At 37.4% G+C, this 10,548-nt stretch overlaps 1 pseudogene; it reads right to left on the reverse strand.

The window, feature by feature from the left end:
• Window positions 1-2,344: 2,344 nt before the first annotated feature.
• Window positions 2,345-10,126, reverse strand: LOC138985433 (cytochrome c oxidase subunit 3-like; annotated as a pseudogene).
• Between the last annotated feature and the right edge of the window lie 422 nt (window positions 10,127-10,548).

Consider the following 10,548-nt stretch of genomic DNA (forward strand, 5'->3'; position numbering starts at 1 on the left):
GTCCTAAAGGAAATCAACCCTGAGTACTCACTGGAAGGACTGATGTTGAAGTTGAAGCTCCAATACTTTGGCCACCTGATGTGAAGAACTGACACATTGGAAAAGACCCTGATGCTCATAATGATTGAGGGCGGGAGGAGAAGGGGATGACAGAGAATGAGATTGTTGGATTGTATCACCGACTCAATGGACATGAATTTGAGCAAACTCTGGGAGATAGTGAAGGACAGAGAAGGCGTGCTGTAGTCCACGGATCACAAAGATTCAGACACAATTGAGTGAACAAAAAGCATAGTCGTCAGGTTGCTATAGTGGAAGAAACATTGGTAGGCCTCAAACTAGAATTATTATTCAGCTGTGCATTCACATGTAGTTTGAATTTTCCAGGCAAAATAATATAGATGATGTAAGGCCATGGGCGATTATTAGGGCAGTGTCTCCTATATAGCTTCAGGGTGTTTGGATAAGAATAGCTATAATGACAAGTGCTATATGGCTGACCGAAGAACAGGCAATGAGTGGTCTTAGGTCTGCCTGACATAAGCAAATTAAGCTAGTTAGAATTATGCCCCATAAGGACAGTATAATGAATGGATATCCTATGAAGTACGTTTGTGAGCTTAGAATTATTTTAACTCATCATGTACCATAGCCTCCACGTTTTAGCAATACTGCTGCAAGTACTGTGGAACCTGCAATGTGGGCTTCTACATTTGCTTTAGGTAATCAAAGGTAGAGGCCATAAAATGGTAGTTTTACTCTGAAGGCCATTGTGCATGCTAGACATGGATGTTGGTTGAGCTAGATAGTGGTTGAGCTCAGTATTGGAGTAGTAGGAAATTTAAGGATCCTACTGAATTTTGAATATAATCTAGTGTCAGTAAGAGAAGGAGAGACCCTGTTAGTATATAAAATAAGATGAGATCTGCATTAAGGTGTTCTGTTTGGATCCCCATCAAATAATGATAAAGAGCATTGGAATTAGTGTGCTTCAAATAGGATATAGAAGAGAATTAATTCTATGGCCACAAATGTTATAATTAAAAATAGTTGTAATATAACTAATATGTGTGTGTCAGTCAGTCGTGTCTGACTCTCTGAGACCACATGGACTGCAGCCCACCAGGCTCCTCTGTCCATGGAATTCTCCAGGAAGAATACTGGAATGGGTTGTTATTTCTTTCTCCAGGAGATCTTCCTGACTCAGGAATCAAGCCCTGGTCTCCAGCATTGCAGGCAGACTCTTTACTGACAGCCATGAGCAAAGCACATAACTAATATAGTAATATACAATTTTGAGGGGTTTAGGGATTCTTTTAGTAAATGGTGTTGGCTTGCCATTAGCATAAGGGGTAGTAATTATGTAGTTAAAATCAACAGTGGAGTTGACAAGGAGTCAGAGGAAAAAAGCTAATGAGAAATTGAGGTTATTGTCATTGAACTGATTAAGAAGAAGAAGTCATGTGATTCTAATTAGTAAGCTGTGCGTGGTGGTGTTGATCCAGATTATGTTATTTTCTGATAATCAGGTTTAGGGGTATTAGTATAATTATAGGAATAATAATTTTTAGCATTGGAGTAGATTGAGGTTGTGTGTGTAATCAGTGCCATGCATGTTTGATACTATTAATTACTAATAGAGACAATCTGAGCACTGCTTTGCAGGCTGCAAATACTAATAGCACAATGGGCATTATATTAGCTAGGGTGAAATGTGTGTTGAGGATTACTAGGGTTGCCATTTAAATAAGGATAACATTATTCTTTCTAATCATAGTAAGGATGGTATTAAATGTGATTGATATATTAGCCTATAAGGGATACAGTGAATGCTATGATAATATTTATATATACTAAACACACTTAGTAATTATGAATTTAATGACAATCGAATGAGTCAAAATCATTTGTTTTAAACTAAAAACCATATTCAGTTCTCTCTAACCCTTTTTGGGTTCATTCATAGGCCAGGCTTGCTGCTAATAATATTAGAAAAAAAGCTGTAATAAGTATGGTATTTAAGTTATTTGTTTGTGATGCTCAGGGAAGTGGCAGGAGGAGTGCAATTTCTAAGAAGGAAGGTAATGGCTACCAGAAAAAATTTTACAGAGAAGGGAAGATGAGGGCTGATCCCATGGGGTCAAATCTGCACCCCCTAAGGGCTTGTTTTTCCTGAGTAGACATTTAATTGCGGAAGCCAAAATGCAGTAATAACAAGCAGTGTGGCTAGAATTAGATTTGTTAGTAGTGTCAATATTAGGTTTATTCTTCTTTTTTGGCTATACTAAAACTAACTGATTGGAAGTCGGTTGTGCTATTTAATACTAAAAGCACATGAGCCTTATCAATAGATAGATACCTAGAGGAATTGTCATACTACATCTATGAAGTGTCAGTACCATGTGGTGGCTTGAAAGCCAAAGTGATGATTGGATGTAAAAGGAAATCTTAATTAACATAAAAAATAAACAAGGAAAGTTGATCCAATAATACATGTAATCCATGAAATCCTGTGGCTACAAAGAAAGTTGAGCCTTAGAATCCATCTGATACGGTAAATGATATTTTGCAGTACTCTGAGGCTTGTAAGTGTGTGAAATAAATGCCCAGGGCAATTGTGATAAAAAGAGCTTGAAGTACGTGATTTTGATTTCCTTCTGTGAGGCTGTGATGGGCTCAGGTGATTGATACTCTAGAGGCTAGTAGTACAGAGGTATTCAAGAGCAGGACTTCTAAGGATTGAGACAAATGCTTGTAGTAGGTCAGCATCCACCCAGCTCAGGTGCTGGAGCGAGACTTGAATGATAAAAATGGCAAGAATGGCAAGAAATAAGACCTCTGAGATGATTTAAAAAAAAAAAAAATCCACAGCAAAGTCCTTTTTGAACAGTTGGTGTATAGTGACGTTGAAAGGCACTTTCTTGAATATCTCATCATCATTGATACATTGTAAGGGTATTTGTTAATAAGCCAAGTAGAAGTGGTGTTGTTGAGTTAAAATGGAATAGTATAACTAGACCAGATGTTATTAAAAGGACTGAGAGTGGTCAGGGGCCAGGGTTTACTATATGGTAGGCGTGGGTTTGGTGGATCTCACACACACACACTTTTATGTGTCGTCATGTAAATAAAGGTTTACTAATAGTGTGAATATTTAGGTTTGAATTATGGCCATGGCAAATTCAAGAATGGTGAGTAAAATTAGGGCAAAAAGTGTAAAAGGGCTGTGGTGGTGCTGATGCTTCTTAATGCCAGGGTGGCTCCTCCAGTTAAGTAAATTAACAAGCATCCTGCTGTAATGCTGGCCGTTAGCCCTACAGCTACAGCTATTGGTTGAATAAAAAGGCTAATAGTTTCGATAAAAAGTTTAGTGATTAGGGGGACCGGTGTCACTTGTAGAAAATGGGCTGATGATACTTTAGTTTTATTGCAGAAGCCTATAATTACGGTTCCTGCTCATAGAGGGATTGCTATACCGAGATTTATTAATAGTTGTGTGGCTGATGTAAATCAGTGTGGCAATAATCCTAATAAATCTGTTGACCCAATAAATAGAATAAGTGATATTAGTGTTCAAGTTTGTCCTTTACTGTTATGAATGCTTATTATTTCATTGTTCAGTGTTCATATTTTCATTGTTCATTGTTTTGGTGAGTTGGACCAACCATTATTGAAGAGAGATTAAACAATTATTAACCAATTGGTCAGATGTTGGAAATAGTATGCTCTGGAATATAATTATTAGGATGACAATAATTGTTGGGGTAATAAAAGAGGCAAATAAATTTTCATTTATTTTAGTGCTCAAGGGGTGTTCGTTTCTGTATTTTAGTAGATGTTGGTTCTGGATTTTAACAGTAATTATATTTTGAAATTTGTAGTTGAAATATAATAAATAAGATAAAAACATTGATAAAATATTAATAAATCATGTTGATGTGTCTAGCTGTGGCATATCATTAAAGGGAATTTAACTTCCAATCTCCAACTTAAAAGGCTAGTGCTAGCTTAGCTTAATGAATCTATAAGTGAGTGAAGTGAAGTCGTTCAGTCATGTCCAACTCTTTGCGACCCCATGAACAGTAGCCTACCAGGCTCCTCCCTCCATGGGATTCTCCAGGCAAAAGTACTAGAGTGGGTTGCCATTTCCTTCTCCAGGGGATCTTCCCAACCCAGAGATCGAACCCAGGTCTCCCACACTGCAGGCAGACGCTTTAACCTCTGAGCCACCAGGGAAGCCCAATGAATCTATAGTATTGATGCAAATCATTTTTCAAAGTGTTTTAGCGCTACCAACTTGACAATTGGTATAAAACTGTGATTTGATCCACAAATTTCTGAGGATTGTCCATAGTATAATCTTGGTCGTGTTGATAGGGTTGTTTGGTTTAGGCACCCTGGTTTAGGTACAAGTCTTGAAAGTAGTACATCTTCTGAGGAAATTAACTTTCAGATAGTTATTTCCATAGGCAGCACAACCTTATTATCTATTTTCAATAGTCACAACTCTCCTGATCTTAACTCTATTGTTAGAATTTTGTAGGCATCAAAATTCAAGTCTTCATAATCTGTATATTCAAAACTTTAGTACCAATAGTGTCCTATAGTTTTTACTGTAAGAGATGGATTGCTGATTTTGCCTATCTGTACTATTAGAATTCATAGTGATGGAAGGGCAGTTAAGATTAAGATAATAGCCAGTAAGATTGTTCAAATAGTCTCTACTTCTTGTGCATCTATTGTGCTAGTGTAAGTTTTGTTGTTAATATAAGTGAAATAATATATAGAACCAGCAAGCTAATTTTAAAAAAATATTATTAATGTGTGATCTTGAAAATGTAATAGTTATTCTATAATAGGTTTTGTTGCATCTTAAAAGCCTAGTTGTAGAGGATATGCCAATAAGATATACAGGCTTTTCACCTACGACTTCAACAAAATTATTTAATATTTTACTAATACCTTGTTAATCGAGAAAGATGTAATGGCTATGATGTTGGCTTGAAACCAGTAGTTGGGGGGTTTGACTCCTTTCTTTCTTATCTATTTTAAATTGACATATGTAGGTTCTTCAAATGTGTAGAAGACATCCATTTAATATGGTGGAAGACATCCATTTAATCATTCTAGCCTTGTAGTAGTTAAGTCTACTGTCAAGACTTCTTGTTTTGTTGCAAATGCTTCTCAGATAGTAAAAACTATTACTATTACTGCCGTTAAGGAAATGAATGAACCTATAGATGAAATAGTATTTCAATAGAGATATTGGTCTGTAATTTTCATGTCTTGTAGTATTTTTGGTATCAGCATGATGCTGGCCTTCAAAAATAAGTTTGGTAGTGTTCCCTTCTTTTAGTTTTTTAGGCAAGTATGAGAAGAATTGAAATTAATTCTTTATATATTTGATAGAATTCACCAGTAAGACTGTTTAGTCTGGGGCTTTCTGTGTTGAGAGGATTTTGAGTACTGACTCAATCTCCTTACTTGTTATCAATCTATTTAAATTTTCTACTTATTCATGATAAGGTCTTAATATGTCATATGTATCTAGGAATTTACCAGTTTTTTCTAGGCTATCCAATTTGTTGGCATATAATTTTTCATAGTAGTCTCTCATTCTTTGTACTTCTATGGTACCAGTTGTAATGTCTCCTCTTTCATTTTTGAGTTATTTGGGTCCTCTCCTTTTATTAATTAATCTAAATAAAGGTTTATCAACTTTGCTTACCTTTTCAAAGAAACAGCTCTGAGTTTTGTTGATACCCTCTCTTGTTTGTCTGGTCACTTTTTCTTTTATTTCTGCTCTGATACTTGTTATTTCCTTCTTTCTGCTAATGTTAGTTCTTTGAGGTTGCAAAATGAGATTATTTGAGATCTTTCTTGTTTCCTACTATAAGAAGACTACAAGAAAACATACTTATCACTATGAATTTGCATCTTAGAACTGATTTTGCTGCATCCCATAGGTTTTGATATATTGTGCTTTCTTTTGTTTCATGATATTTTTTTATTTCCTTTTTGACTCTTTGACCCCTTGGTGTTCAGGAGTATGTTGTTCAGTCACCACACATTGTGAATTTTCTAGCTTTCTTCCTAACTAATTTCTACTTTCAGACTGTTGTGGTTGGAAAAGATATTTGGTGTTATTTCAGCCTTCTTAAATTTGCTAGTACATGTTTAGTGACATATTGTGTGATCCATCTTGGAGAAGGTTCTATGTGCCCTTGAATGCATATTCTACTGCCATTGAATGGAATGCACTGTGTATGTCTGTTAGGTTCATTTAAAGTGTCATTCAAGTCCATTATTTCCTTACTGATTTTCTCTCTGGATTATACTGTTGAAAGTCCCCTACTATTATTGCATTGTTGGCATTTCTCCCTTCATATTTGTTAATAATTATTTAATATACTCAGGTGCTGCAAAATTGGGAGTACATATATCTGTAAGTATGTATCTTCTTTTTCATTATATGATGACCTTCTTTGTCTCGTCCCTGGTGGCTCAGATGGTAAAGAATCTGCCTGCAATGCAGAGATGCAGGTTCAATCCCTGGTTCATGAAGATCCCCTGGAGAAGGGAATGGCAACCCATTCAGAATTCTTACCTGGAGAATCCCATGGATAGAGGAGCCTGGCGGGCTACAGTCCATGAGGTCACAAACAGATACGACTGAATGACTAACGCTTTCATTTTTTCTTCTTATCTATAATTGTATCTTCTTAATGAACTGACCCCTTTATCATTCTATGATGACTTTCCTTGCCTCATAATTCTTTACTCGAAGTATATTTTGTTTGATATAAATATAGCTATCCCTGTTCTCTTTTGATTTCCATTTGCTTGAAATAATTTTTCCATTCATTCACTTTCTGTCTAAGAGTGTCTTTAATGTTTCAGTGAGTATTTTGTAGGAAGTATATAGATAGGTCTTATTTTTTATTCATCAACCACTATGTGTCTTTTAGTTGGCAAATTTAAACTATTTACACTAAAAATAATTGATAGGTAAAGACTTACTATTGACATTTTGTTCACTGTAGCCTAATTGTTTTGTGGCTCCTTAATTCCTTTCTTATTGTCTTTTGTGTGTGTGAATTCATGATTTCTTGTAGTGGCTTGTTTTGATTATTTTTTCTTTATCATTTATGTATCTATTACAGGTTTTTGCTCTGTGGTTACCATGTGGTTTCCATAACATACCATATAGTTAGAATTGTCTACTTTCAGTTGATAACAACTTAACTTCAGTTGCATAAGAAAGTTCTACCCATTTGCTTGCCCCCTACTTATGTTGACTTCCTAACTTATATCTTTTTAAATTCTGTGTCTATTAATATAATTTTATAGTTATTTTCAACATTTTTGTCTCTGTATTTTAGATTTCAAAGAAATTTACATACCACCATGCAGTATTAGAGTATTTTATTATATATTTACTTTTATATATTATATATTTACCTTTACCAGTGAATTTTATATTTTCATATGTTCTTATGTTATTAATTAGTGTCCTTCATTTTAGCTTGAAGAACTCCTTTTAGCATTTTCTGTAGGGCAGGCCTGCTGCTGCTGCTGCTAAGTCGCTTCAGTCGTGTCTGACTCTGTGCCACCCCATGGACTGCAGCCTACCAGGCTTCTCCGTCCATGGGATTCTCCAGGCAAGAACACTGGAGTGGGTTGCCATTTTCTTCTCCAATGCATGAAAGTGAAAAGTGAAAGTGAAGTCGCTCAGTCATGTCCGACTCTTCGAGACCCCATGGACTGCAGCCTACCAGACTCCTCCATCCATGGGATTTTCAGGCAAGAGTACTGGAGTGGGGTACCATTGCCTTCTCCGAGGGCAGGCCTAGTGGTGATAAATTCCCTTAGTTTTTGTTTGTCTGGGAAAGTCTTACTTCATCTATGAATAGCAGCTTTTCTGGGTTAACTATTCCTGGTTGGCTTTTTTTTTTTTCCTTTGAGCACGTTGAATATATCATCCCACTCTCTCCTGGTCCACAAGATTTCTGCTGAGAAGTCTGCTGATTACTTTATCAAGATTCCTCTGTATGTAACAATTCTTTTTTTCTCTTGCTGCTTTCAAGATCTCTCTGTCTTTGATTTTTGAGAGCTTGATATAATGTATTTCAGTGAAGATCTCTTTGAGTTGAATCTGGCGATCTTTCAACTTCCTATGCCTGGATGGTCACATCTCTCCCCAGTTTGGGGACATTTTTAGTCATTATTTTTTTTAAATAAGGCTTCTATCCCTTTTTCCCTCTCTTCTCCTTCTGGAACTCTCACAATGTGAATATTTTTTCTTTTAATCATCCCAGTTCAGTTAGGCTTTTGTTAATTATACTTTTAATGTAGTTCCTTTTTAATTCTAGCTTTATTTTCCTCTGATTGGATAATATCAAGAGATCTATCTTCAAGCTAACAGGTTTGTTCTTCTACCTGATTGAGCCAGCTGCTGAAGCTGTCTATTGTGTTTTCATTTTATCATTGTAGTCTTCATCTGTAAAATTTGTTTGGTTCATTTGTATGATTTCTATTTTTTATTAAATTTCTTGTTTTGTTCATTCTTCCTACATTCGTTTATCTGTGTTCTCTTTAATCTCACTGAGCTTTCTTTATTTTAAATTATTTTTAAATAACTTGCCTATCCATTTCTTTGGAGATGGTTACTGAAATATTATTGTCTTCCTTTGGTGTACCATATTTCCTTGTTTTTTTATGTTTCCAATAGGTTTGCATTGTTTTCTATGCATTTGAGGGCACAGTTACTTTTTTCAGATTGGCTTTAATAAGGAAAGATTTTCACCTTGAAATGGCTGTAAAGGTGCCAACCAGGTGGAATGCAGCAGCTTTGGTTCCTGGAAAGGCACAGTGGTCCAATCTCATGCGCTCCGTTGGTTGAGGCTAACATTGGCCAGACTCTGAGGGTCGGGTGTGAATGTGTGCAGGTTTCCTGTGGAACTAATAATACCTGGGTCTCAGGGGCTCGCCACTGTGACTCCAGCTGACAAATGAGGGTAAGAGGTGGTATGAATGCAGCAATGGTACAGGTCCTGAGACGAAAATGTGCAGCAGTGACTCGGACTCAGCAGACAAGATGCAACAGTAGTCCAGCCTAGGGGAGGTGGGTTAGAGTCTCAACTCTAGTCCCATTGCGCATGCAGTCACAACAACAGTATGGCTGCAGGTGGTCTATTTATGCCATGTGTTGGGACCTGGGCTCAGAGCAGTGACAACACAACCCTGGCAATGACTGGTCAGAGTTGTGATGTGGGAAGTGGGATTCAGGGCACTAGGAGCACGGTCTCAGCACTGATGGATAAAAGATAAAATCTTCATCTAGGGACAGGGATCAGGGCAACAGCAATCCAGTCCTAGAAAAGATGGACCATAGCCACAACTGAGATGAGGGTGGGGTGGGGCTCAGGGCAGCATTAGCACCTCTGGAAATGATGGGTCAGGGCCATGACCTGGAAGAATCCAGGAGGTAGGATGAGGGGCAGCAGGAGGGCAGTCTCAGAAATGATGGTTCAGAGACTAGAATTAGGATTGGGGGATGGGTCTCTGAGCAGCATTAGTGCCTCTGGAAATGGCTATTCAGAGCTGCAACCTGGAACCTGGTAGGTGGGACTCAAGGGGAGACAACATCATCAGATAATGACAGTCAAAGAGAGACTTTGGACTCTGGGTGCATGGCTCAGGGCAGTGGAGATTGGTAGTGGTGGGAAGAAGCCCTAGCCTGGGGTCAGGGGTGGGCATAGAGAAATGGCAGCTCAAGACAGGTATATGGTAAGGTACTATGGCACCTTATCCCTGAGAGTGGGGCACAACAGCAAATGGATCCCCTGAGGGCAAGTCTCACCTTAGCAACAGCTCTAGCCTCTGAAAGTAGAAGAAGGAGGAGGCACTCCTAGCTATTATATTAGCTAGGATCAGCATCTGTGAAGACTGAGAGACCTCTGTAGCAAAAGCTGCAAATGTCTACAATAGTAAAACTTACTGGGCTTCACCTGTTCTCCAAGTTCTCAAAATTCCTCTGAGGGGATTCCTCTTACTGTCCAGAAGCCCCAGACTGACAGAATAGAGTGATGCAGGCAAAATACTTCCGGTACTTTTTTGTGGCCATTCTTAATTTTTAAGCTTCACTGGTCTTTTTGCTGCTACTCTATCATCTAAAATTCTCCCTGAACTGTTTTCTTGAGTTTTTAGTTGCTTATTTTTCTTGCTTTTTTGTCAGGGAGATGAGTGTTGGCATCTTCTAGCTCTCCATCCTGCTGACATTCCAACATCTCTTCAGATATTATATTTGTCTTCTCTATCTCTCTGGAACTTCTAGAATTCTGGTTAAATATAATAGACCTTCTCATTCCCAACTCCACATCACAGATTCTCTTTTCTGTTTCTTTCCATCTCTTTGTCTCTTTATGCTGCATTCTGTACCATTTCTTCCAGTATCCTAGTATATTAATTCTTTGTGTCCAATCTATCTTAATTTTTATTATATAGAAGTTCTATTTGGATCAGCTTCAAATCTATGTTACTTTGTAT

This window comes from Bos mutus, chromosome 1, assembly GCF_027580195.1.
Source record: "Bos mutus isolate GX-2022 chromosome 1, NWIPB_WYAK_1.1, whole genome shotgun sequence".
NCBI lineage: Eukaryota > Metazoa > Chordata > Mammalia > Artiodactyla > Bovidae > Bos > Bos mutus.